Here is a 21389-nt window from a genome sequence, read left to right on the forward strand (position 1 = left end):
GGCGTCCTTTTAATATTCACCTTCCTTCAGAAGCAAGTCTTTCTATAATTGCAATTTCTGTCACTTTCCATGACATGTTCACGTGTGAAATATACAATCCCATAGCCAAAACAGCTTAGTCTGAAAACTTTAGGATTTTTAATCTGAACCTCCAGTTTTAAACTCCCTGTTTGAAGACTGATTTATGTCTGTCAATCACATAGCATCATCTGATATAGGAATTTGCAGTGTGCCATGCTTTTGTGAGAGACGACTGTCATCTAAAGCATCATCGGATTGGTCGTTGTTTAGCAACATTTGAACTGTAAAGCCACATTGGTACTTGTGCTGATTCATTGACTTCGCTGTGTAAAGGCAGCGATTGCACACATCAAAATTCTGACCACGACGTGATTTGAACACGCAACCTTCTGATCTGGAGTCAGACGCGCTACCGTTGCGCCACGAGGTCTTGGAAGAAAGTAATCTATGGGGGGGATGCCTAGTTCAGATTTCGTTGACTGTATCAATTGGATTGAAGGCCTGTGTCTCTGGGGAAATGTACGATCTGACATGCATCTGCCCGGCAGGTTAGGTGTATGAAAACAGTTACATGCAGAGCCCGGATAGCTTAGTCGGTAGAGCATCAGACTTTTAATCTGAGGTTCCAGGGTTCAAGTCCCTGTTCAGGCGTACTTTTAATATTCACCTTCCTTCAGAAGCAAGTCTTTCTATAATTGCAATTTCTGTCACTTTCCATGACATGTTCACGTGTGGACAATTCAATCCCATAGCCAAAACAGCTTAGTCTGAAAACTTTAGGATTTTTAATCTGAACCTCCAGGTTTAAACTCCCTGTTTGAAGACTGATTTAAGTCTGTCAGTCACATAGCATCATCTGATATAGGAATTTGCAGTGTGCCATGCTTTTGTGAGAGACGACTGTCATCTAAAGCATCATCGGATTGGTCGTTGTTTAGCAACATTTGAACTGTAAAGCCACATTGGTACTTGTGCTGATTCATTGACTTCGCTGTGTAAAGGCAGCGATTGCACACATGAAAATTCTGACCACGACGTGATTTGAACACGAAACTTTCTGATCTGGAGTCAGACGCGCTACCGTTGCGCCACAAGGTCTTGGAAGAATCTCATCTATGGGGGGGATGCCTAGTTCAGATTACGTTGACTGTATCAATTGGAATGAAGGCCTGTGTCTCTGGGGAAATGTACGATCTGACATGCATCTGCCCGGCTGGTTAGGTGTACGAAAACAGTTACATGCAGAGCCCGGATAGCTCAGTCGGTAGAGCATCAGACTTTAAATCTGAGGGTCCAGGGTTCAAGTCCCTGTTTAGGCGTCCTTTTAATATTCACCTTCCTTCAGAAGCAAGTCTTTCTATGATTGCAATTTCTGTCACTTTCCATGACATGTTCACGTGTGGACAATACAATCCCATAGCCAAAACAGCTTAGTCTGAAAACTTTAGGATTTTTAATCTGAACCTCCAGGTTTAAACTCCCTGTTTGAAGACTGATTTAAGTCTGTCAATCACATAGCATCATCTGATATAGGAATTTGCAGTGTGCCATGCTTTTGTGAGAGACGACTGTCATCTAAAGCATCATCGGATTGGTCGTTGTTTAGCAACATTTGAACTGTAAAGCCACATTGGTACTTGTGCTGATTCATTGACTTCGCTGTGTAAAGGCAGCGATTGCACACATCAAAATTCTGACCACGACGTGATTTGAACACGCAACCTTCTGATCTGGAGTCAGACGCGCTACCGTTGCGCCACGAGGTCTTGGAAGAAAGTAATCTATGGGGGGGATGCCTAGTTCAGATTTCGTTGACTGTATCAATTGGAATGAAGGCCTGTGTCTCTGGGGAAATGTACGATCTGACATGCATCTGCCCGGCAGGTTAGGTGTATGAAAACAGTTACATGCAGAGCCCGGATAGCTCAGTCGGTAGAGCATCAGACTTTTAATCTGAGGGTCCAGGGTTCAAGTCCCTGTTCAGGCGTACTTTTAATATTCACCTTCCTTCAGAAGCAAGTCTTTCTATAATTGCAATTTCGGTCACTTTCCATGACATGTTCACGTGTGGACAATTCAATCCCATAGCCAAAACAGCTTAGTCTGAAAACTTTAGGATTTTTAATCTGAACCTCCAGGTTTAAACTCCCTGTTTGAAGACTGATTTAAGTCTGTCAGTCACATAGCATCATCTGATATAGGAATTTGCAGTGTGCCATGCTTTTGTGAGAGACGACTGTCATCTAAAGCATCATCGGATTGGTCGTTGTTTAGCAACATTTGAACTGTAAAGCCACATTGGTACTTGTGCTGATTCATTGACTTCGCTGTGTAAAGGCAGCGATTACACACATCAAAATTCTGACCAAGACGTGATTTGAACACGCAACCTTCTGATCTGGAGTCAGACGCGCTACCGTTGCGCCACGAGGTCTTGGAAGAAAGTAATCTATGGGGGGGATGCCTAGTTCAGATTTCGTTGACTGTATCAATTGGAATGAAGGCCTGTGTCTCTGGGGAAATGTACGATCTGACATGCATCTGCCCGGCAGGTTAGGTGTATGAAAACAGTTACATGCAGAGCCCGGATAGCTCAGTCGGTAGAGCATCAGACTTTTAATCTGAGGGTCCAGGGTTCAAGTCCCTGTTCAGGCGTACTTTTAATATTCACCTTCCTTCAGAAGCAAGTCTTTCTATAATTGCAATTTCTGTCACTTTCCATGACATGTTCACGTGTGGACAATTCAATCCCATAGCCAAAACAGCTTAGTCTGAAAACTTTAGGATTTTTAATCTGAACCTCCAGGTTTAAACTCCCTGTTTGAAGACTGATTTAAGTCTGTCAGTCACATAGCATCATCTGATATAGGAATTTGCAGTGTGCCATGCTTTTGTGAGAGACGACTGTCATCTAAAGCATCATCGGATTGGTCGTTGTTTAGCAACATTTGAACTGTAAAGCCACATTGGTACTTGTGCTGATTCATTGACTTCGCTGTGTAAAGGCAGCGATTACACACATCAAAATTCTGACCAAGACGTGACTTGAACACGCAACCTTCTGATCTGGAGTCAGACGCGCTACCGTTGCGCCACGAGGTCTCGGAAGAATCTCACCTATGGGGGGGATGCCTAGTTCAGATTTCGTTGACTGTATCAATTGGAATGAAGGCCTGTGTCTCTGGGGAAATGTACGATCTGACATGCATCTGCCCGGCAGGTTAGGTGTATGAAAACAGGTACATGCAGAGCCCGGATAGCTCAGTCGGTACAGCATCAGACTTTTAATCTGAGGGTCCAGGGTTTAAGTCCCTGTTCAGGCGTCCTTTTAATATTCACCTTCCTTCAGAAGCAAGTCTTTCTATAATTGCAATTTCTGTCACTTTCCATGACATATTCACGTGTGGACAATACAATCCCATAGCCAAAACAGCTTAGTCTGAAAACTTTAGGATTTTTAATCTGAACCTCCAGGTTTAAACTCCCTGTTTGAAGACTGATTTAAGTCTGTCAATCACACAGCATCATCTGATATAGGAATTTGCAGTGTGCCATGCTTTTGTGAGAGACGACTGTCATCTAAAGCATCATCGGATTGGTCGTTGTTTAGCAACATTTGAACTGTAAAGCCACATTGGTACTTGTGCTGATTCATTGACTTCGCTGTGTAAAGGCAGCGATTGCACACATCAAAATTCTGACCACGACATGACTTGAACACGCAACCTTCTGATCTGGAGTCAGACGCGCTACCGTTGCGCCACGAGGTCTTGGAAGAAAATCATCAATGGGGGGGGATGCCTAGTTCAGATTTCGTTGACTGTATCAATTGGAATGAAGGCCTGTGTCTCTGGGGAAATGTACGATCTGACATGCATCTGCCCGGCATGTTAGGTGTATGAAAACAGTTACATGCAGAGCCCGGATAGCTCAGTCGGTAGAGCATCAGACTTTTAATCTGAGGGTCCAGGGTTCAAGTCCCTGTTCAGGCGTACTTTTAATATTCACCTTCCTTCAGAAGCAAGTCTTTCTATAATTGCAATTTCTGTCACTTTCCATGACATGTTCACGTGTGGACAATTCAATCCCATAGCCAAAACAGCTTAATCTGAAAACTTTAGTATTTTTAATCTGAACCTCCAGGTTTAAACTCCCTGTTTGAAGACTGATTTAAGTCTGTCAGTCACATAGCATCATCTGATATAGGAATTTGCAGTGTGCCATGCTTTTGTGAGAGAGGACTGTCATCTAAAGGATCATCGGATTGGTCGTTGTTTAGCAACATTTGAACTGTAAAGCCACATTGGTACTTGTGCTGATTCATTGACTTCGCTGTGCAAAGGCAGCGATTACACACATCAAAATTCTGACCAAGACGTGATTTGAACACGCAACCTTCTGATCTGGAGTCAGACGCGCTACCGTTGCGCCACGAGGTCTCGGAAGAATCTCATCTATGGGGGGGATGCCTAGTTCAGATTTCGTTGACTGTATCAATTGGAATGAAGGCCTGTGTCTCTGGGGAAATGTACGATCTGACATGCATCTGCCCGGCAGGTTAGGTGTATGAAAACAGGTACATGCAGAGCCCGGATAGCTCAGTCGGTACAGCATCAGACTTTTAATCTGAGGGTCCAGGGTTTAAGTCCCTGTTCAGGCGTCCTTTTAATATTCACCTTCCTTCAGAAGCAAGTCTTTCTATAATTGCAATTTCTGTCACTTTCCATGACATATTCACGTGTGGACAATACAATCCCATAGCCAAAACAGCTTAGTCTGAAAACTTTAGGATTTTTAATCTGAACCTCCAGGTTTAAACTCCCTGTTTGAAGACTGATTTAAGTCTGTCAATCACACAGCATCATCTGATATAGGAATTTGCAGTGTGCCATGCTTTTGTGAGAGACGACTGTCATCTAAAGCATCATCGGATTGGTCGTTGTTTAGCAACATTTGAACTGTAAAGCCACATTGGTACTTGTGCTGATTCATTGACTTCGCTGTGTAAAGGCAGCGATTGCACACATCAAAATTCTGACCACGACGTGATTTGAACACGCAACCTTCTGATCTGGAGTCAGACGCGCTACCGTTGCGCCACGAGGTCTTGGAATAAAGTCATCTATTTGCGGGATGCCTAGTTCAGATTTCGTTGACTGTATCAATTGGAATGAAGGCCTGTGTCTCTGGGGAAATGTACGATCTGACATGCATCTGCCCGGCAGGTTAGGTGTATGAAAACAGCTACATGCAGAGCCCGGATAGCTCAGTCGGTAGAGCATCAGACGTTTAATCTGAGGGTCCAGGGTTCAAGTCCCTGGTCAGGCGTCCTTTTAATATTCACCTTCCTTCAGAAGCAAGTCTTTCTATAATTGTAATTTCTGTCACTTTCCATGACATGTTCACGTGTGAACAATACAATCCCATAGCCAAAACAGCTTAGTCTGAAAACTTTAGGATTTTTAATCTGAACCTCCAGTTTTAAACTCCCTGTTTGAAGACTGATTTATGTCTGTCAATCACATAGCATCATCTGATATAGGAATTTGCAGTGTGCCATGCTTTTGTGAGAGACGACTGTCATCTAAAGCATCATCGGATTGGTCGTTGTTTAGCAACATTTGAACTGTAAAGCCACATTGGTACTTGTGCTGATTCATTGACTTCGCTGTGTAAAGGCAGCGATTGCACACATGAAAATTCTGACCACGACGTGATTTGAACACGAAACTTTCTGATCTGGAGTCAGACGCGCTACCGTTGCGCCACAAGGTCTTGGAAGAATCTCATCTATGGGGGGGATGCCTAGTTCAGATTTCGTTGACTGTATCAATTGGAATGAAGGCCTGTGTCTCTGGGGAAATGTACGATCTGACATGCATCTGCCCGGCAGGTTAGGTGTATGAAAACAGTTACATGCAGAGCCCGGATAGCTCAGTCGGTAGAGCATCAGACGTTTAATCTGAGGGTCCAGGGTTCAAGTCCCTGTTCAGGCGTCCTTTAAATATTCACCATCCTTCAGAAGCAAGTCTTTCTATAATTGCAATTTCTGTCACTTTCCATGACATGTTCACCTGTGAACAATACAATCCCATAGCCAAAACAGCTTAGTCTGAAAACTTTAGGATTTATAATCTGAACCTCCAGTTTTAAACTCCCTGTTTGAAGACTGATTTATGTCTGTCAATCACATAGCATCATCTGATATAGGAATTTGCAGTGTGCCATGCTTTTGTGAGAGACGACTGTCATCTAAAGCATCATCGGATTGGTCGTTGTTTAGCAACATTTGAACTGTAAAGCCACATTGGTACTTGTGCTGATTCATTGACTTCGCTGTGTAAAGGCAGCGATTGCACACATCAAAATTCAGACCACGACGTGATTTGAACACGCAACCTTCTGATCTGGAGTCAGACGCGCTACCGTTGCGCCACAAGGTCTTGGAAGAATCTCATCTATGGGGGGGATGCCTAGTTCAGATTTCGTTGACTGTATCAATTGGAATGAAGGCCTGTGTCTCTGGGGAAATGTACGATCTGACATGCATCTACCCGGCAGGTTAGGTGTATGAAAACAGTTACATGCAGAGCCCGGATAGCTCAGTCGGTAGAGCATCAGACGTTTAATCTGAGGGTCCAGGGTTCAAGTCCCTGGTCAGGCGTCCTTTTAATATTCACCTTCCTTCAGAAGCAAGTCTTTCTATAATTGCAATTTCTGTCACTTTCCATGACATGTTCACGTGTGAACAATACAATCCCATAGCCAAAACAGCTTAGTCTGAAAACTTTTGGATTTTTAATCTGAACCTCCAGTTTTAAACTCCCTGTTTGAAGACTGATTTATGTCTGTCAATCACACAGCATCATCTGATATAGGAATTTGCAGTGTGCCATGCTTTTGTGAGAGACGACTGTCATCTAAAGCATCATCGGATTGGTCGTTGTTTAGCAACATTTGAACTGTAAAGCCACATTGGTACTTGTGCTGATTCATTGACTTCGCTGTGTAAAGGCAGCGATTGCACACATCAAAATTCTGACGACGACGTGATTTGAACACGCAACCTTCTGATCTGGAGTCAGACGCGCTACCGTTGCGCCACGAGGTCTTGGAATAAAGTCATCTATTTGCGGGATGCCTAGTTCAGATTTCGTTGACTGTATCAATTGGAATGAAGGCCTGTGTCTCTGGGGAAATGTACGATCTGACATGCATCTGCCCGGCAGGTTAGGTGTATGAAAACAGCTACATGCAGAGCCCGGATAGCTCAGTCGGTAGAGCATCAGACGTTTAATCTGAGGGTCCAGGGTTCAAGTCCCTGGTCAGGCGTCCTTTTAATATTCACCTTCCTTCAGAAGCAAGTCTTTCTATAATTGCAATTTCTGTCACTTTCCATGACATGTTCACGTGTGAACAATACAATCCCATAGCCAAAACAGCTTAGTCTGAAAACTTTTGGATTTTTAATCTGAACCTCCAGTTTTAAACTCCCTGTTTGAAGACTGATTTATGTCTGTCAATCACACAGCATCATCTGATATAGGAATTTGCAGTGTGCCATGCTTTTGTGAGAGACGACTGTCATCTAAAGCATCATCGGATTGGTCGTTGTTTAGCAACATTTGAACTGTAAAGCCACATTGGTACTTGTGCTGATTCATTGACTTCGCTGTGTAAAGGCAGCGATTGCACACATCAAAATTCTGACGACGACGTGATTTGAACACGCAACCTTCTGATCTGGAGTCAGACGCGCTACCGTTGCGCCACGAGGTCTTGGAATAAAGTCATCTATTTGCGGGATGCCTAGTTCAGATTTCGTTGACTGTATCAATTGGAATGAAGGCCTGTGTCTCTGGGGAAATGTACGATCTGACATGCATCTGCCCGGCAGGTTAGGTGTATGAAAACAGCTACATGCAGAGCCCGGATAGCTCAGTCGGTAGAGCATCAGACTTTTAATCTGAGGGTCCAGGGTTCAAGTCCCTGGTCAGGCGTCCTTTTAATATTCACCTTCCTTCAGAAGCAAGTCTTTCTATAATTGTAATTTCTGTCACTTTCCATGACATGTTCACGTGTGAACAATACAATCCCATAGCCAAAACAGCTTAGTCTGAAAACTTTAGGATTTATAATCTGAACCTACAGTTTTAAACTCCCTGTTTGAAGACTGATTTATGTCTGTCAATCACATAGCATCATCTGATATAGGAATTTGCAGTGTGCCATGCTTTTGTGAGAGACGACTGTCATCTAAAGCATCATCGGATTGGTCGTTGTTTAGCAACATTTGAACTGTAAAGCCACATTGGTACTTGTGCTGATTCATTGACTTCGCTGTGTAAAGGCAGCGATTGCACACATCAAAATTCAGACCACGACGTGATTTGAACACGCAACCTTCTGATCTGGAGTCAGACGCGCTACCGTTGCGCCACAAGTTCTTGGAAGAATCTCATCTATGGGGGGGATACCTAGTTCAGATTTCGTTGACTGTATCAATTGGAATGAAGGCCTGTGTCTCTGGGGAAATGTACGATCTGACATGCATCTACCCGGCAGGTTAGGTGTATGAAAACAGTTACATGCAGAGCCCGGATAGCTCAGTCGGTAGAGCATCAGACGTTTAATCTGAGGGTCCAGGGTTCAAGTCCCTGGTCAGGCGTCCTTTTAATATTCACCTTCCTTCAGAAGCAAGTCTTTCTATAATTGCAATTTCTGTCACTTTCCATGACATGTTCACTTGTGAACAATACAATCCCATAGCCAAAACAGCTTAGTCTGAAAACTTTTGGATTTTTAATCTGAACCTCCAGTTTTAAACTCCCTGTTTGAAGACTGATTTATGTCTGTCAATCACATAGCATCATCTGATATAGGAATTTGCAGTGTGCCATGCTTTTGTGAGAGACGACTGTCATCTAAAGCATCATCGGATTGGTCGTTGTTTAGCAACATTTGAACTGTAAAGCCACATTGGTACTTGTGCTGATTCATTGACTTCGCTGTGTAAAGTCAGCGATTGCACACATGAAAATTCTGACCACGACGTGATTTGAACACGAAACTTTCTGATCTGGAGTCAGACGCGCTACCGTTGCGCCACAAGGTCTTGGAAGAATCTCATCTATGGGGGGGATGCCTAGTTCAGATTTCGTTGACTGTATCAATTGGAATGAAGGCCTGTGTCTCTGGGGAAATGTACGATCTGACATGCATCTGCCCGGCAGGTTAGGTGTATGAAAACAGTTACATGCAGAGCCCGGATAGCTCAGTCGGTAGAGCATCAGACGTTTAATCTGAGGGTCCAGGGTTCAAGTCCCTGTTCAGGCGTCCTTTTAATATTCACCATCCTTCAGAAGCAAGTCTTTCTATAATTGCAATTTCTGTCACTTTCCATGACATGTTCACGTGTGAACAATACAATCCCATAGCCAAAACAGCTTAGTCTGAAAACTTTAGGATTTTTAATCTGAACCTCCAGTTTTAAACTCCCTGTTTGAAGACTGATTTATGTCTGTCAATCACATAGCATCATCTGATATAGGAATTTGCAGTGTGCCATGCTTTTGTGAGAGACGACTGTCATCTAAAGCATCATCGGATTGGTCGTTGTTTAGCAACATTTGAACTGTAAAGCCACATTGGTACTTGTGCTGATTCATTGACTTCGCTGTGTAAAGGCAGCGATTGCACACATCAAAATTCAGACCACGACGTGATTTGAACACGCAACCTTCTGATCTGGAGTCAGACGCGCTACCGTTGCGGCACAAGGTCTTGGAAGAATCTCATCTATGGGGGGGATGCCTAGTTCAGATTTCGTTGACTGTATCAATTGGAATGAAGGCCTGTGTCTCTGGGGAAATGTACGATCTGACATGCATCTACCCGGCAGGTTAGGTGTATGAAAACAGTTACATGCAGAGCCCGGATAGCTCATTCGGTAGAGCATCAGACGTTTAATCTGAGGGTCCAGGGTTCAAGTCCCTGGTCAGGCGTCCTTTTAATATTCACCTTCCTTCAGAAGCAAGTCTTTCTATAATTGCAATTTCTGTCACTTTCCATGACATGTTCACGTGTGAACAATACAATCCCATAGCCAAAACAGCTTAGTCTGAAAACTTTTGGATTTTTAATCTGAACCTCCAGTTTTAAACTCCCTGTTTGAAGACTGATTTATGTCTGTCAATCACTTAGCATCATCTGATATAGGAATTTGCAGTGTGCCATGCTTTTGTGAGAGACGACTGTCATCTAAAGCATCATCGGATTGGTCGTTGTTTAGCAACATTTGAACTATAAAGCCACATTGGTACTTGTGCTGATTCATTGACTTCGCTGTGTAAAGGCAGCGATTCCACACATCAAACTTCTGACCACGACGTGATTTGAACACGCAACCTTCTGATCTGGAGTCAGACGCGCTACCGTTGCGCCACGAGGTCTTGGAAGAAAGTCATCTATGGGGGGGATGCCTAGTTCAGATTTCGTTGACTGTATCAATTGGAATGAAGGCCTGTGTCTCTGGGGAAATGTACGATCTGACATGCATCTGCCCGGCAGGTTAGGTGTATGAAAACAGTTACATGCAGAGCCTTGACAGCTCATTCGGTAGAGCATCAGACTTTTAATCTGAGAGTCCAGGGTTCAAGTACCTGTTCAGGCGTCCTTTTAATATTCACCTTCCTTCAGAAGCAAGTCTTTCTATAATTGCAATTTCTGTCACTTTCCATGACATGTTCACGTGTGAACAATACAATCCCATAGCCAAAACAGCTTAGTCTGAAAACTTTAGGATTTTTAATCTGAACCTCCAGTTTTAAACTCCCTGTTTGAAGATTGATTTATGTCTGTCAATCACATAGCATCATCTGATATAGGAATTTGCAGTGTGCCATGCTTTTGTGAGAGACGACTGTCATCTAAAGCATCATCGGATTGGTCGTTGTTTAGCAACATTTGAACTGTAAAGCCACATTGGTACTTGTGCTGATTCATTGACTTCGCTGTGTAAAGGCAGCGATTGCACACATGAAAATTCTGACCACGACGTGATTTGAACACGAAACTTTCTGATCTGGAGTCAGACGCGCTACCGTTGCGCCACAAGGTCTTGGAAGAATCGCATCTATGGGGGGGATGCCTAGTTCAGATTACGTTGACTGTATCAATTGGAATGAAGGCCTGTGTCTCTGGGGAAATGTACGATCTGACATGCATCTGCCCGGCTGGTTAGGTGTACGAAAACAGTTACATGCAGAGCCCGGATAGCTCAGTCGGTAGAGCATCAGACTTTTAATCTGATGGTCCAGGGTTCAAGTCCCTGTTTAGGCGTCCTTTTAATATTCACCTTCCTTCAGAAGCAAGTCTTTCTATAATTGCAATTTCTGTCACTTTCCATGACATGTTCACGTGTGGACAATACAATCCCATAGCCAAAACAGCTTAGTCTGAAAACTTTAGGATTTTTAATCTGAACCTCCAGGTTTAAACTCCCTGTTTGAAGACTGATTTAAGTCTGTCAATCACATAGCATCATCTGATATAGGAATTTGCAGTGTGCCATGCTTTTGTGAGAGACGACTGTCATCTAAAGCATCATCGGATTGGTCGTTGTTTAGCAACATTTGAACTGTAAAGCCACATTGGTACTTGTGCTGATTCATTGACTTCGCTGTGTAAAGGCAGCGATTGCACACATGAAAATTCTGACCACGACGTGATTTGAACACGAAACTTTCTGATCTGGAGTCAGACGCGCTACCGTTGCGCCACAAGGTCTTGGAAGAATCTCATCTATGGGGGGGATGCCTAGTTCAGATTTCGTTGACTGTATCAATTGGAATGAAGGCCTGTGTCTCTGGGGAAATGTACGATCTGACATGCATCTGCCCGGCAGGTTAGGTGTATGAAAACAGTTACATGCAGAGCCCGGATAGCTCAGTCGGTAGAGCATCAGACGTTTAATCTGAGGGTCCAGGGTTCAAGTCCCTGTTCAGGCGTCCTTTAAATATTCACCATCCTTCAGAAGCAAGTCTTTCTATAATTGCAATTTCTGTCACTTTCCATGACATGTTCACCTGTGAACAATACAATCCCATAGCCAAAACAGCTTAGTCTGAAAACTTTAGGATTTATAATCTGAACCTCCAGTTTTAAACTCCCTGTTTGAAGACTGATTTATGTCTGTCAATCACATAGCATCATCTGATATAGGAATTTGCAGTGTGCCATGCTTTTGTGAGAGACGACTGTCATCTAAAGCATCATCGGATTGGTCGTTGTTTAGCAACATTTGAACTGTAAAGCCACATTGGTACTTGTGCTGATTCATTGACTTCGCTGTGTAAAGGCAGCGATTGCACACATCAAAATTCAGACCACGACGTGATTTGAACACGCAACCTTCTGATCTGGAGTCAGACGCGCTACCGTTGCGCCACAAGTTCTTGGAAGAATCTCATCTATGGGGGGGATGCCTAGTTTAGATTTCGTTGACTGTATCAATTGGAATGAAGGCCTGTGTCTCTGGGGAAATGTACGATCTGACATGCATCTACCCGGCAGGTTAGGTGTATGAAAACAGTTACATGCAGAGCCCGGATAGCTCAGTCGGTAGAGCATCAGACGTTTAATCTGAGGGTCCAGGGTTCAAGTCCCTGGTCAGGCGTCCTTTTAATATTCACCTTCCTTCAGAAGCAAGTCTTTCTATAATTGCAATTTCTGTCACTTTCCATGACATGTTCACGTGTGAACAATACAATCCCATAGCCAAAACAGCTTAGTCTGAAAACTTTTGGATTTTTAATCTGAACCTCCAGTTTTAAACTCCCTGTTTGAAGACTGATTTATGTCTGTCAATCACATAGCATCATCTGATATAGGAATTTGCAGTGTGCCATGCTTTTGTGAGAGACGACTGTCATCTAAAGCATCATCGGATTGGTCGTTGTTTAGCAACATTTGAACTGTAAAGGCACATTGGTACTTGTGCTGATTCATTGACTTCGCTGTGTAAAGTCAGCGATTGCACACATGAAAATTCTGACCACGACGTGATTTGAACACGAAACTTTCTGATCTGGAGTCAGACGCGCTACCGTTGCGCCACAAGGTCTTGGAAGAATCTCATCTATGGGGGGGATGCCTAGTTCAGATTTCGTTGACTGTATCAATTGGAATGAAGGCCTGTGTCTCTGGGGAAATGTACGATCTGACATGCATCTGCCCGGCAGGTTAGGTGTATGAAAACAGTTACATGCAGAGCCCGGATAGCTCAGTCGGTAGAGCATCAGACGTTTAATCTGAGGGTCCAGGGTTCAAGTCCCTGTTCAGGCGTCCTTTTAATATTCACCATCCTTCAGAAGCAAGTCTTTCTATAATTGCAATTTCTGTCACTTTCCATGACATGTTCACGTGTGAACAATACAATCCCATAGCCAAAACAGCTTAGTCTGAAAACTTTAGGATTTTTAATCTGAACCTCCAGTTTTAAACTCCCTGTTTGAAGACTGATTTATGTCTGTCAATCACATAGCATCATCTGATATAGGAATTTGCAGTGTGCCATGCTTTTGTGAGAGACGACTGTCATCTAAAGCATCATCGGATTGGTCGTTGTTTAGCAACATTTGAACTGTAAAGCCACATTGGTACTTGTGCTGATTCATTGACTTCGCTGTGTAAAGGCAGCGATTGCACACATCAAAATTCAGACCACGACGTGATTTGAACACGCAACCTTCTGATCTGGAGTCAGACGCGCTACCGTTGCGCCACAAGGTCTTGGAAGAATCTCATCTATGGGGGGGATGCCTAGTTCAGATTTCGTTGACTGTATCAATTGGAATGAAGGCCTGTGTCTCTGGGGAAATGTACGATCTGACATGCATCTACCCGGCAGGTTAGGTGTATGAAAACAGTTACATGCAGAGCCCGGATAGCTCAGTCGGTAGAGCATCAGACGTTTAATTTGAGGGTCCAGGGTTCAAGTCCCTGGTCAGGCGTCCTTTTAATATTCACCTTCCTTCAGAAGCAAGTCTTTCTATAATTGCAATTTCTGTCACTTTCCATGACATGTTCACATGTGAACAATACAATCCCATAGCCAAAACAGCTTAGTCTGAAAACTTTTGGATTTTTAATCTGAACCTCCAGTTTTAAACTCCCTGTTTGAAGACTGATTTATGTCTGTCAATCACATAGCATCATCTGATATAGGAATTTGCAGTGTGCCATGCTTTTGTGAGAGACGACTGTCATCTAAAGCATCATCGGATTGGTCGTTGTTTAGCAACATTTGAACTGTAAAGCCACATTGGTACTTGTGCTGATTCATTGACTTCGCTGTGTAAAGTCAGCGATTGCACACATGAAAATTCTGACCACGACGTGATTTGAACACGAAACTTTCTGATCTGGAGTCAGACGCGCTACCGTTGCGCCACAAGGTCTTGGAAGAATCTCATCTATGGGGGGGATGCCTAGTTCAGATTTCGTTGACTGTATCAATTGGAATGAAGGCCTGTGTCTCTGGGGAAATGTACGATCTGACATGCATCTGCCCGGCAGGTTAGGTGTATGAAAACAGTTACATGCAGAGCCCGGATAGCTCAGTCGGTAGAGCATCAGACGTTTAATCTGAGGGTCCAGGGTTCAAGTCCCTGTTCAGGCGTCCTTTTAATATTCACCATCCTTCAGAAGCAAGTCTTTCTATAATTGCAATTTCTGTCACTTTCCATGACATGTTCACGTGTGAACAATACAATCCCATAGCCAAAACAGCTTAGTCTGAAAACTTTAGGATTTTTAATCTGAACCTCCAGTTTTAAACTCCCTGTTTGAAGACTGATTTATGTCTGTCAATCACATAGCATCATCTGATATCGGAATTTGCAGTGTGCCATGCTTTTGTGAGAGACGACTGTCATCTAAAGCATCATCGGATTGGTCGTTGTTTAGCAACATTTGAACTGTAAAGCCACATTGGTACTTGTGCTGATTCATTGACTTCGCTGTGTAAAGGCAGCGATTGCACACATCAAAATTCAGACCACGACGTGATTTGAACACGCAACCTTCTGATCTGGAGTCAGACGCGCTACCGTTGCGCCACAAGGTCTTGGAAGAATCTCATCTATGGGGGGGATGCCTAGTTCAGATTTCGTTGACTGTATCAATTGGAATGAAGGCCTGTGTCTCTGGGGAAATGTACGATCTGACATGCATCTACCCGGCAGGTTAGGTGTATGAAAACAGTTACATGCAGAGCCCGGATAGCTCAGTCGGTAGAGCATCAGACGTTTAATCTGAGTGTCAAGGGTTCAAGTCCCTGGTCAGGCGTCCTTTTAATATTCACCTTCCTTCAGAAGCAAGTCTTTCTATAATTGCAATTTCTGTCACTTTCCATGACATGTTCACGTGTGAACAATACAATCCCATAGCCAAAACAGCTTAGTCTGAAAACTTTTGGATTTTTAATCTGAACCTCCAGTTTTAAACTCCCTGTTTGAAGACTGATTTATGTCTGTCAATCACTTAGCATCATCTGATATAGGAATTTGCAGTGTGCCATGCTTTTGTGAGAGACGACTGTCATCTAAAGCATCATCGGATTGGTCGTTGTTTAGCAACATTTGAACTATAAAGCCACATTGGTACTTGTGCTGATTCATTGACTTCGCTGTGTAAAGGCAGCGATTCCACACATCAAACTTCTGACCACGACGTGATTTGAACACGCAACCTTCTGATCTGGAGTCAGACGCGCTACCGTTGCGCCACGAGGTCTTGGAAGAAAGTCATCTATGGGGGGGATGCCTAGTTCAGATTTCGTTGACTGTATCAATTGGAATGAAGGCCTGTGTCTCTGGGGAAATGTACGATCTGACATGCATCTGCCCGGCAGGTTAGGTGTATGAAAACAGTTACATGCAGAGCCCGGATAGCTCATTCGGTAGAGCATCAGACTTTTAATCTGAGAGTCCAGGGTTCAAGTACCTGTTCAGGCGTCCTTTTAATATTCACCTTCCTTCAGAAGCAAGTCTTTCTATAATTGCAATTTCTGTCACTTTCCATGACATGTTCACGTGTGAACAATACAATCCCATAGCCAAAACAGCTTAGTCTGAAAACTTTAGGATTTTTAATCTGAACCTCCAGTTTTAAACTCCCTGTTTGAAGATTGATTTATGTCTGTCAATCACATAGCATCATCTGATATAGGAATTTGCAGTGTGCCATGCTTTTGTGAGAGACGACTGTCATCTAAAGCATCATCGGATTGGTCGTTGTTTAGCAACATTTGAACTGTAAAGCCACATTGGTACTTGTGCTGATTCATTGACTTCGCTGTGTAAAGGCAGCGATTGCACACATGAAAATTCTGACCACGACGTGATTTGAACACGAAACTTTCTGATCTGGAGTCAGACGCGCTACCGTTGCGCCACAAGGTCTTGGAAGAATCTCATCTATGGGGGGGATGCCTAGTTCAGATTACGTTGACTGTATCAATTGGAATGAAGGCCTGTGTCTCTGGGGAAATGTACGATCTGACATGCATCTGCCCGGCTGGTTAGGTGTACGAAAACAGTTACACGCAGAGCCCGGATAGCTCAGTCGGTAGAGCATCAGACTTTTAATCTGAGGGTCCAGGGTTCAAGTCCCTGTTCAGGCGTCCTTTTAATATTCACCTTCCTTCAGAAGCAAGTCTTTCTATAATTGCAATTTCTGTCACTTTCCATGACATGTGCACGTGTGGACAATACAATCCCATAGCCAAAACAGCTTAGTCTGAAAACTTTAGGATTTTTAATCTGAACCTCCAGGTTTAAACTCCCTGTTTGAAGACTGATTGAAGTCTGTCAATCACATAGCATCATCTGATATAGGAATTTGCAGTGTGCCATGCTTTTGTGAGAGACGACTGTCATCTAAAGCATCATCGGATTGGTCGTTGTTTAGCAACATTTGAACTGTAAAGCCACATTGGTACTTGTGCTGATTCATTGACTTCGCTGTGTAAAGGCAGCGATTGCACACATCAAAATTCTGACCACGACGTGATTTGAACACGCAACCTTCTGATCTGGAGTCAGACGCGCTACCGTTGCGCCACGAGGTCTTGGAAGAAAGTAATCTATGGGGGGGATGCCTAGTTCAGATTTCGTTGACTGTATCAATTGGACTGAAGGCCTGTGTCTCTGGGGAAATGTACGATCTGACATGCATCTGCCCGGCAGGTTAGGTGTATGAAACAGTTACATGCAGAGCCCGGATAGCTCAGTCGGTAGAGCATCAGACTTTTAATCTGACGGTCCAGGGTTCAAGTCCCTGTTCAGGCGTACTTTTAATATTCACCTTCCTTCAGAAGCAAGTCTTTCTATAATTGCAATTTCTGTCACTTTCCATGACATGTTCACGTGTGGACAATTCAATCCCATAGCCAAAACAGCTTAGTCTGAAAACTTTAGGATTTTTAATCTGAACCTCCAGGTTTAAACTCCCTGTTTGAAGACTGATTTAAGTCTGTCAGTCACATAGCATCATCTGATATAGGAATTTGCAGTGTGCCATGCTTTTGTGAGAGACGACTGTCATCTAAAGCATCATCGGATTGGTCGTTGTTTAGCAACATTTGAACTGTAAAGCCACATTGGTACTTGTGCTGATTCATTGACTTCGCTGTGTAAAGGCAGCGATTGCACACATCAAAATTCTGACCACGACGTAATTTGAACACGCAACCTTCAGATCTGGAGTCAGACGCTCTACCGTTGCGCCACGAGGTCTTGGAAGAAAGTAATCTATGGGGGGGATGCCTAGTTCAGATTTCGTTGACTGTATCAATTGGAATGAAGGCCTGTGTCTCTGGGGAAATGTACGATCTGACATGCATCTGCCCGGCAGGTTAGGTGTATGAAAACAGTTACATGCAGAGCCCGGATAGCTCAGTCGGTAGAGCATCAGACTTTTAATCTGACGGTCCAGGGTTCAAGTCCCTGTTCAGGCGTACTTTTAATATTCACCTTCCTTCAGAAGCAAGTCTTTCTATAATTGCAATTTCTGTCACTTTCCATGACATGTTCACGTGTGGACAATTCAATCCCATAGCCAAAACAGCTTAGTCTGAAAACTTTAGGATTTTTAATCTGAACCTCCAGGTTTAAACTCCCTGTTTGAAGACTGATTTAAGTCTGTCAGTCACATAGCATCATCTGATATAGGAATTTGCAGTGTGCCATGCTTTTGTGAGAGACGACTGTCATCTAAAGCATCATCGGATTGGTCGTTGTTTAGCAACATTTGAACTGTAAAGCCACATTGGTACTTGTGCTGATTCATTGACTTCGCTGTGTAAAGGCAGCGATTGCACACATGAAAATTCTGACCACGACGTGATTTGAACACGAAACTTTCTGATCTGGAGTCAGACGCGCTACCGTTGCGCCACAAGGTCTTGGAAGAATCGCATCTATGCGGGGGATGCCTAGTTCAGATTACGTTGACTGTATCAATTGGAATGAAGGCCTGTGTCTCTGGGGAAATGTACGATCTGACATGCATCTGCCCGGCTGGTTAGGTGTACGAAAACAGTTACATGCAGAGCCCGGATAGCTCAGTCGGTAGAGCATCAGACTTTTAATCTGATGGTCCAGGGTTCAAGTCCCTGTTTAGGCGTCCTTTTAATATTCACCTTCCTTCAGAAGCAAGTCTTTCTATAATTGCAATTTCTGTCACTTTCCATGACATGTTCACGTGTGGACAATACAATCCCATAGCCAAAACAGCTTAGTCTGAAAACTTTAGGATTTTTAATCTGAACCTCCAGGTTTAAACTCCCTGTTTGAAGACTGATTTAAGTCTGTCAATCACATAGCATCATCTGATATAGGAATTTGCAGTGTGCCATGCTTTTGTGAGAGACGACTGTCATCTAAAGCATCATCGGATTGGTCGTTGTTTAGCAACATTTGAACTGTAAAGCCACTTTGGTACTTGTGCTGATTCATTGACTTCGCTGTGTAAAGGCAGCGATTGCACACATCAAAATTCTGACCACGACGTGATTTGAACACGCAACCTTCTGATCTGGAGTCAGACGCGCTACCGTTGCGCCACGAGGTCTTGGAAGAAAGTAATCTATGGGGGGGATGCCTAGTTCAGATTTCGTTGACTGTATCAATTGGAATGAAGGCCTGTGTCTCTGGGGAAATGTACGATCTGACATGCATCTGCCCGGCAGGTTAGGTGTATGAAAACAGTTACATGCAGAGCCCGGATAGCTCAGTCGGTAGAGCATCAGACTTTTAATCTGAGGGTCCAGGGTTCAAGTCCCTGTTCAGGCGTACTTTTAATATTCACCTTCCTTCAGAAGCAAGTCTTTCTATAATTGCAATTTCTGTCACTTTCCATGACATGTTCACGTGTGGACAATTCAATCCCATAGCCAAAACAGCTTAGTCTGAAAACTTTAGGATTTTTAATCTGAACCTCCAGGTTTAAACTCCCTGTTTGAAGACTGATTTAAGTCTGTCAGTCACATAGCATCATCTGATATAGGAATTTGCAGTGTGCCATGCTTTTGTGAGAGACGACTGTCATCTAAAGCATCATCGGATTGGTCGTTGTTTAGCAACATTTGAACTGTAAAGCCACATTGGTACTTGTGCTGATTCATTGACTTCGCTGTGTAAAGGCAGCGATTGCACACATCAAAATTCTGACCACGACGTGATTTGAACACGAAACTTTCTGATCTGGAGTCAGACGCGCTACCGTTGCGCCACAAGGTCTTGGAAGAATCTCATCTATGGGGGGGATGCCTAGTTCAGATTACGTTGACTGTATCAATTGGAATGAAGGCCTGTGTCTCTGGGGAAATGTACGATCTGACATGCATCTGCCCGGCTGGTTAGGTGTACGAAAACAGTTACATGCAGAGCCCGGATAGCTCAGTCGGTAGAGCATCAGACTTTTAATCTGAGGGTCCAGGGTTCAAGTCCCTGTTTAGGCGTCCTTTTAATATTCACCTTCCTTCAGAAGCAAGTCTTTCTATAATTGCAATTTCTGTCACTTTCCATGACATGTTCACGTGTGGACAATACAATCCCATAGCCAAAACAGCTTAGTCTGAAAACTTTAGGATTTTTAATCTGAACCTCCAGGTTTAAACTCCCTGTTTGAAGACTGATTTAAGTCTGTCAATCACATAGCATCATCTGATATAGGAATTTGCAGTGTGCCATGCTTTTGTGAGAGACGACTGTCATCTAAAGCATCATCGGATTGGTCGTTGTTTAGCAACATTTGAACTGTAAAGCCACTTTGGTACTTGTGCTGATTCATTGACTTCGCTGTGTAAAGGCAGCGATTGCACACATCAAAATTCTGACCACGACGTGATTTGAACACGCAACCTTCTGATCTGGAGTCAGACGCGCTACCGTTGCGCCACGAGGTCTTGGAAGAAAGTAATCTATGGGGGGGATGCCTAGTTCAGATTTCGTTGACTGTATCAATTGGAATGAAGGCCTGTGTCTCTGGGGAAATGTACGATCTGACATGCATCTGCCCGGCAGGTTAGGTGTATGAAAACAGTTACATGCGGAGCCCGGATAGCTCAGTCGGTAGAGCATCAGACTTTTAATCTGAGGGTCCAGGGTTCAAGTCCCTGTTCAGGCGTACTTTTAATATTCACCTTCCTTCAGAAGCAAGTCTTTCTATAATTGCAATTTCTGTCACTTTCCATGACATGTTCACGTGTGGACAATTCAATCCCATAGCCAAAACAGCTTAGTCTGAAAACTTTAGGATTTTTAATCTGAACCTCCAGGTTTAAACTCCCTGTTTGAAGACTGATTTAAGTCTGTCAGTCACATAGCATCATCTGATATAGGAATTTGCAGTGTGCCATGCTTTTGTGAGAGACGACTGTCATCTAAAGCATCATCGGATTGGTCGTTGTTTAGCAACATTTGAACTGTAAAGCCACATTGGTACTTGTGCTGATTCATTGACTTCGCTGTGTAAAGGCAGCGATTGCACACATGAAAATTCTGACCACGACGTGATTTGAACACGAAACTTTCTGATCTGGAGTCAGACGCGCTACCGTTGCGCCACAAGGTCTTGGAAGAATCTCATCTATGGGGGGGATGCCTAGTTCAGATTACGTTGACTGTATCAATTGGAATGAAGGCCTGTGTCTCTGGGGAAATGTACGATCTGACATGCATCTGCCCGGCTGGTTAGGTGTACGAAAACAGTTACATGCAGAGCCCGGATAGCTCAGTCGGTAGAGCATCAGACTTTTAATCTGAGGGTCCAGGGTTCAAGTCCCTGTTTAGGCGTCCTTTTAA

At 43.6% G+C, this 21389-nt stretch overlaps 24 non-coding genes across 24 annotated transcripts; 13 read left to right on the top strand and 11 right to left on the bottom strand.

Moving 5' to 3' along the window:
* Positions 1–379: 379 nt before the first annotated feature.
* On the bottom strand, positions 380–451 carry trnaw-cca (transfer RNA tryptophan (anticodon CCA)). Its single transcript has one exon. It is a non-coding gene; the product is annotated as a tRNA-Trp (tRNA).
* A 1264-nt stretch (positions 452–1715) lies between these two features.
* On the bottom strand, positions 1716–1787 carry trnaw-cca (transfer RNA tryptophan (anticodon CCA)). Its single transcript has one exon. It is a non-coding gene; the product is annotated as a tRNA-Trp (tRNA).
* Positions 1788–1935: 148 nt separating this feature from the next.
* On the top strand, positions 1936–2008 carry trnak-uuu (transfer RNA lysine (anticodon UUU)). Its single transcript has one exon. It is a non-coding gene; the product is annotated as a tRNA-Lys (tRNA).
* A 595-nt stretch (positions 2009–2603) lies between these two features.
* On the top strand, positions 2604–2676 carry trnak-uuu (transfer RNA lysine (anticodon UUU)). Its single transcript has one exon. It is a non-coding gene; the product is annotated as a tRNA-Lys (tRNA).
* A 1264-nt stretch (positions 2677–3940) lies between these two features.
* Positions 3941–4013, top strand: trnak-uuu (transfer RNA lysine (anticodon UUU)). Its single transcript has one exon. It is a non-coding gene; the product is annotated as a tRNA-Lys (tRNA).
* Positions 4014–5056: 1043 nt separating this feature from the next.
* On the bottom strand, positions 5057–5128 carry trnaw-cca (transfer RNA tryptophan (anticodon CCA)). The gene has a single exon. It is a non-coding gene; the product is annotated as a tRNA-Trp (tRNA).
* A 1264-nt stretch (positions 5129–6392) lies between these two features.
* trnaw-cca (transfer RNA tryptophan (anticodon CCA)) lies at positions 6393–6464 on the bottom strand. The gene has a single exon. It is a non-coding gene; the product is annotated as a tRNA-Trp (tRNA).
* A 1484-nt stretch (positions 6465–7948) lies between these two features.
* Positions 7949–8021, top strand: trnak-uuu (transfer RNA lysine (anticodon UUU)). Its single transcript has one exon. It is a non-coding gene; the product is annotated as a tRNA-Lys (tRNA).
* Positions 8022–10400: 2379 nt separating this feature from the next.
* On the bottom strand, positions 10401–10472 carry trnaw-cca (transfer RNA tryptophan (anticodon CCA)). Its single transcript has one exon. It is a non-coding gene; the product is annotated as a tRNA-Trp (tRNA).
* An 816-nt stretch (positions 10473–11288) lies between these two features.
* On the top strand, positions 11289–11361 carry trnak-uuu (transfer RNA lysine (anticodon UUU)). Its single transcript has one exon. It is a non-coding gene; the product is annotated as a tRNA-Lys (tRNA).
* Positions 11362–13740: 2379 nt separating this feature from the next.
* Positions 13741–13812, bottom strand: trnaw-cca (transfer RNA tryptophan (anticodon CCA)). Its single transcript has one exon. It is a non-coding gene; the product is annotated as a tRNA-Trp (tRNA).
* Positions 13813–15076: 1264 nt separating this feature from the next.
* trnaw-cca (transfer RNA tryptophan (anticodon CCA)) lies at positions 15077–15148 on the bottom strand. The gene has a single exon. It is a non-coding gene; the product is annotated as a tRNA-Trp (tRNA).
* Positions 15149–15744: 596 nt separating this feature from the next.
* On the bottom strand, positions 15745–15816 carry trnaw-cca (transfer RNA tryptophan (anticodon CCA)). Its single transcript has one exon. It is a non-coding gene; the product is annotated as a tRNA-Trp (tRNA).
* Positions 15817–16632: 816 nt separating this feature from the next.
* trnak-uuu (transfer RNA lysine (anticodon UUU)) lies at positions 16633–16705 on the top strand. Its single transcript has one exon. It is a non-coding gene; the product is annotated as a tRNA-Lys (tRNA).
* Positions 16706–17080: 375 nt separating this feature from the next.
* trnaw-cca (transfer RNA tryptophan (anticodon CCA)) lies at positions 17081–17152 on the bottom strand. Its single transcript has one exon. It is a non-coding gene; the product is annotated as a tRNA-Trp (tRNA).
* A 147-nt stretch (positions 17153–17299) lies between these two features.
* Positions 17300–17372, top strand: trnak-uuu (transfer RNA lysine (anticodon UUU)). The gene has a single exon. It is a non-coding gene; the product is annotated as a tRNA-Lys (tRNA).
* Positions 17373–17967: 595 nt separating this feature from the next.
* On the top strand, positions 17968–18040 carry trnak-uuu (transfer RNA lysine (anticodon UUU)). Its single transcript has one exon. It is a non-coding gene; the product is annotated as a tRNA-Lys (tRNA).
* Positions 18041–18635: 595 nt separating this feature from the next.
* On the top strand, positions 18636–18708 carry trnak-uuu (transfer RNA lysine (anticodon UUU)). Its single transcript has one exon. It is a non-coding gene; the product is annotated as a tRNA-Lys (tRNA).
* A 375-nt stretch (positions 18709–19083) lies between these two features.
* Positions 19084–19155, bottom strand: trnaw-cca (transfer RNA tryptophan (anticodon CCA)). Its single transcript has one exon. It is a non-coding gene; the product is annotated as a tRNA-Trp (tRNA).
* A 148-nt stretch (positions 19156–19303) lies between these two features.
* On the top strand, positions 19304–19376 carry trnak-uuu (transfer RNA lysine (anticodon UUU)). The gene has a single exon. It is a non-coding gene; the product is annotated as a tRNA-Lys (tRNA).
* Positions 19377–19971: 595 nt separating this feature from the next.
* Positions 19972–20044, top strand: trnak-uuu (transfer RNA lysine (anticodon UUU)). The gene has a single exon. It is a non-coding gene; the product is annotated as a tRNA-Lys (tRNA).
* A 375-nt stretch (positions 20045–20419) lies between these two features.
* trnaw-cca (transfer RNA tryptophan (anticodon CCA)) lies at positions 20420–20491 on the bottom strand. Its single transcript has one exon. It is a non-coding gene; the product is annotated as a tRNA-Trp (tRNA).
* A 148-nt stretch (positions 20492–20639) lies between these two features.
* trnak-uuu (transfer RNA lysine (anticodon UUU)) lies at positions 20640–20712 on the top strand. The gene has a single exon. It is a non-coding gene; the product is annotated as a tRNA-Lys (tRNA).
* Positions 20713–21307: 595 nt separating this feature from the next.
* trnak-uuu (transfer RNA lysine (anticodon UUU)) lies at positions 21308–21380 on the top strand. The gene has a single exon. It is a non-coding gene; the product is annotated as a tRNA-Lys (tRNA).
* Positions 21381–21389: the final 9 nt, after the last annotated feature.

Source organism: Salvelinus fontinalis, chromosome 3 (assembly GCF_029448725.1).
Source record: "Salvelinus fontinalis isolate EN_2023a chromosome 3, ASM2944872v1, whole genome shotgun sequence".
Lineage (NCBI taxonomy): Eukaryota > Metazoa > Chordata > Actinopteri > Salmoniformes > Salmonidae > Salvelinus > Salvelinus fontinalis.